The sequence below is a fragment of the Mastomys coucha genome, unplaced genomic scaffold (assembly GCF_008632895.1).
Source record: "Mastomys coucha isolate ucsf_1 unplaced genomic scaffold, UCSF_Mcou_1 pScaffold15, whole genome shotgun sequence".
NCBI lineage: Eukaryota > Metazoa > Chordata > Mammalia > Rodentia > Muridae > Mastomys > Mastomys coucha.
The window spans coordinates 119,096,874-119,102,061 of record NW_022196897.1 but is presented as its reverse complement, the minus strand read 5'-3'; positions in this window follow the sequence as shown (position 1 = coordinate 119,102,061).

Sequence of the window (5,188 nt, the reverse complement as noted above, 5' to 3'; positions counted from 1 at the left end):
TACAATGTAAACATGATTAATTTGAGGAGCATCATTATATTCACCTCTATTCTCTGTCCATGCTGATGCAGACTTCAAAGATATAGCAATTGACCTAGCTCAAGAACTTCTCCATCAAAGCATCAGGGTTTATTTGACCTGCCCAGTTGTAGTTTTATAAGAAATACTTTCTGAAAATAGCTTTTCAGGGAAGAGACACTACCGTTAGTAACTTTGTGAATGATTACAGAATTTTGTGTAAATGCTGATATTAGAGAAATAAACAATGATCTCTTGGAATCTGGTAGGTTCAGACAATGAAAAGTTATCACTCTGGGCACTGCCATTTCCTTCCATTGTGCCTTCATATCTTGGGTGGTCACAGTTCCTTGATGTCCATAGATCCTGGCATCTCAGTATCTTTCATCAGTTCTCTCAACTGTCATGCTAGTCTCCCTCTGCTGCACATGGTCTGGGCATTAAACTTCCTACAGTCAAGTTCTTTGTTTAGGCTACTTAGCTCCTGGGATTATGATAAAAATCAGTACTCGTTGATTTTAATTAACTGCTCTCTACAGACCAGGATACATATATATACATTGCATCTGTCTTCTTTGGTGACTCTCACATCAACTTGGAAGTAAGGAGTTGCTTTTTATCATCCGTACTTTGATTATGGAAGTTAAAGCTTAGAGAGATTAAATAGTTTATCTGAAGTTACACTATTTACAAGGTACCATCCTAAGACTATGATTCAGGTCACTCTGAACCTATGATAGAAAGGTAGCATGTCGAAAAATATTTGTTCTGAAATCTTTGAGGGGCTAAGAGAGAAGAAGAGCTTGCTTCCTTCTGTGAGCTCCACAGGGCAGAATCATCACAACACAGCATTGTGCCCATGAGTTCTCACAGTTGTCTGTGAGTGCAGTGAGAGGCAAGTGGCCATGGAACCTCTGATCTATAGCTTTTGGCAATTTTTGCTGTGAGAACTCCCACCACAGCTCATGCCAAGCTATGAAATCTGCACCACCAGGCACGGAGTTGAGAAGTCCAGTGCACAATCAGACAGCACATTGGCCCAAGCAGATGTAGATTTTGTTTAAATAAGAAGAGCTGTTTGAATGAGTAAATCATGGCTGTAGGCACCTGAGGTTCAGAAAGCTGTCATGAGCCATACAGAAAGGGCTTGACAGGGACAAACTTGGCACCAAATGATTTGTGTCAGGGTTGCGTGAAGTCTATGTGAGAGGGAAAGAGATAACTGTTATGAGATTCTAAAGCAAAGAGAAATGAAGCAGGAAAGAGCGGGTAAAAAGTCAAAGGAAACTAAATATCTGGGTCTCAGTTCCAACTGTGTGAGCTTGAACAAATTATTAAAGGCAATCTCCAAGCCTTTGTGTTCTCACATCTGAAGTGGAGGTAATAATTCCTCCTTTTCTTCATATGTAGTTAAACGGTAAAGCCTTAGAAAAAGCCACAAACTGCATTTTCCACACCTCTTATTCCTATACACCCATCACACTTACACCTAGGACAACGAGTCTCAGTGGGAATCATACTGTAAATGTTATCTTCTTATCAAATTAATGTCTAAATTTTCTATTTTATAGTTTGAGCTGTAGTATAAAAGTCTCTATAATACATTGAGCTGTGTTACAAATTCCATTGCAATTGGCAGAAAATTAAAGCAAAGAGAAAAGGAAGTCTAATAGACTCTTGACCACTAAGTCCAGCCTGAAGGCCAGGGAACCATTCTGAGATACTCATATTAGAAGCCAAGCCAGCTGGAATTGTTTGGTAACCCTGCCTCCAGTTCCGGGCTATCAGAGGAAACAAACCAGCAACCTGCCAAATTGCTTTTGGACAAACCAACCGAGGCTGGCATCATATAGCGATACTCAAGAAGAACAAAATTTGAGTCCTCCTTTCCAAGCCCTGCGTCATTTTAAGGGTCAGAGTCAGCATGTGGTTCGCCAGCTTCCTTTTTTAGCCTCTGAAAATCATGCCCAAATCTTCCAGGAAAGAACTCGAAAGCCTTGCTACAAATGTCTTGCTTTATTCACCTTTCCCAGCATTCTTCTTGAAGAAGAGTTGTCTGGGCCACAATCACATCCATGGCAGCGAAGAGTCACCTGTCTCAGCTTCCTCAGATGTCTCTCTGGACTTAGAGTCACCTGTCTCAGCTCCCTCAGATGTCTTTCTGGACTTAGAGTCATCTGTCTCAGCTCCCTCAGATGTCTTTCTGGACTTGGTATGATGAGCAAATAGAATGATGGAGATGATACAAAAAGGAGATGATACAAAAATCTACTGACCAGCCTTGGGTCAAAGGTTTCACTACAAAGAGCTCTAATTCAACTGTAGAGGAGACATGATCCTCAATTGTATTTTTTAAAGTTTGTTTTTGAAAAAAAAATTACTTCAAGTGTTACAACCCTGTGTAGGATTCTGCTAGATTCTAGAGAAACCAACAAGGAAAGACAGGTCATGTATTGCTAGACCAAAATAAAGATCTACAAAGCATTTGAAATTTCAAGACTGAATCACTAAGATCTCCACAAAAAACATGGAGAAAGGAATTGATCTTTTTTTAGTATTTTTTTTCACACTGCTTCCTTCCTGGTCCCCACTCCCTGCTCAGGTCAATGGGAAGACATTGGTCCTTTGTTTGATTCATTTCCCATTTCCTTTCTCTATGGTATCCTGCTGGATCTTCACTTTAGTGTTCCTTTCCTTCTTTTTTTAAAATAAAGATTTACTTATCCATATATTTTATGTATATGTGTGCTCTCTCTTCATGCCCAAAAGAAGAAGGTATCAGATTCCATTACAGATAGTTGTAAACCACTGTGCGGTTGCTGGGAATTGAACTGGGACCTTTGGGAAAGCACTCAAGTACTCTTAAACACAGAGCCATCTCTCCAGCCTTCTTTTCCTCTTCTTCTTAAGATAAAAATGGAGATTCACCATCACAAAGAAACTTTTTCCATTACTAAGAACCCAACTGGTAGGTGCCATTATGCTTAGCTCTACTATGTCCCCAGCAGGCTCATGGTCTTGAATACCTGCTCCACTGTTTTTTAGTGATGTTATGAAACCTTTGAAAACTTGAGCCTATGTTGAACAAGTGGGAAACTGGGGAGGAGTGGGGCTGGAGTTTTATACATAGAGACCCTATCACCACTTCATTTTCTTGGCCTCCTGAGTGGTGACCAAATGGCTGCCATACATTTCCACCACCTTGAGACATCCACTACTATACCTTCCCTATGATAGTCTAATCCCTTCGAACCATGAGCCAAAATAAACCCCCTCTTTCCTTAACTTGCCTCTTGTCAAGTGTTTGGTCAGAGTGATGAGTGACATAATTAACACAGGACTGAAAATGAAGAACAGCCCTAACCTTTAAGACCTTGATTTTTTTATTATAACCACATCAACATCTTATCCTATTTTACTTCTCTAGTGGTTTTAATCAGTATTAAGTATCTACACTAAAACTACAAGACATCAGAGTGACTTGACGAAAACTACAAAGTACCAAGCAATGGGAGCCTGGCGCACTCTCCTCTGAAGTGAGTTCAATGGGTTTGTGTATACAAAAGGAGCCCAAAGAGTCGTGAGCTATCCTGGGGAAATATTCCCTCTGGTTGGAAAGGAAGAGTAACGTGGCCACAACAGAGCAAATCTCTACCCAGTGGCTTACCAGGCACACGTGAGATAGCACCATGCCTGAGTTACACAAAACTCAGGACATGGAGGAAGGTGGGGAAAATATTGGGGGAACAGCAGTAGGGAAGAAAGTCTCCTAACAAGGAAGACTCCATGACCAGTTTGGCTCTGGTGAGGCTAAGGGAGAAGTGGAAACCGCACAGAAAAAAACAAGGAGGTGTGAGATGTGTGCAGTCAACTTACAGGAAAGTTCACTAAAGAAGAAAGCACTGAGGAGAGCCAGCACTGGCTAGGACAAGGGTCTTCTGGGACTCTCGGACATTGCCTGAAGGGTGGCATTCAGGTGTGGAGCTTTCCGGAATGTGAGCAGAACAGATATCGCTCTGGGTGCACTGTGGAAAACAAAAACAGAATACCCCTCAGTACAGAAGAGGGAGATCCCACACCGGATACCAAGGTAAAGAAGCCTAGTCCAAGAGCATACTCTATAACTAAATTCATGGAATTCAAAATAGACAGAATAGGTATAAAACCTGTTAGTCTATACTGCTAGAATTTAGGTCACACTAGAGTTTGATTAGTTACTGGAAGAGGACATTAAGGCTATTTCTGGGATGTTTGAAACATCTTCTATGGAAGGTTTTAGGCTGGTGTTTGTTGCTCAGGTGTGTTCAATTTGGAAAAACCCATGATCCTACATACTTGAGAAGTGCAAAGCATGGTGCTACATGGCTGTAATCACAGATTTGGGGAGGGTGAAATAGGAGAATTTTGTGATTAAGCTCAATCTGCACTATAAAAGCAAGCTGGCACCAGTCTTGGCTACCTAACAAGACCCTGTCTGAGGGAGAACATATATGTGCCTCTCTCTCTCTTTCTCTCTCTCTCTCTCTCTCTCTCTCTCTCTCTCTCTCTCTCTCTCTCTCTCTCACACACACACACACACACACACACACACACACACGGGAAGAGGGACTGACCATCTTTTTCTCTATCACTAGTGTACTGTGTCTTGATGTTTGTGGTGTTACTGAAAATCTAGCAATGACTCTAGGGAAATGCATTGGGGTGGAGAGTAACCTCCTCTGAGCTCCCTGCCTCCTTTCCTCTCCATCTCCAGCCCTTTCTTTTGATAAAACATCAGCTAGCCATCCCTGCACCTGCCTAACATGCGTCTATCTGAATATGGATATGTTTGGATCTGGGTTCTAAGTACAGACAATAGTTGTCCACTTTAAAATTTATGCATAGCATCATTTTCCTGCTCGAAAATGAAATGATGAATACATTAAAACTAAGAAAGAAAAAACATCATGATTGATGAGCTGACTTATATGACTCTTTTCTTTAGCAACAAACATGTTTGATATGTTCCCCTATTATTGAGATTAAGTAACGTGATCAGATTGGAATGACACAGAATGGTTTGAATTAGAGTCAAGTAACTGCCATTTGGAATGAGCAGAAATTTTTTTGAGCAAACTGGTGAATGGGGTTGAAAAATAACTAATACATTCTGAAGCAAAGCTCCCATCTA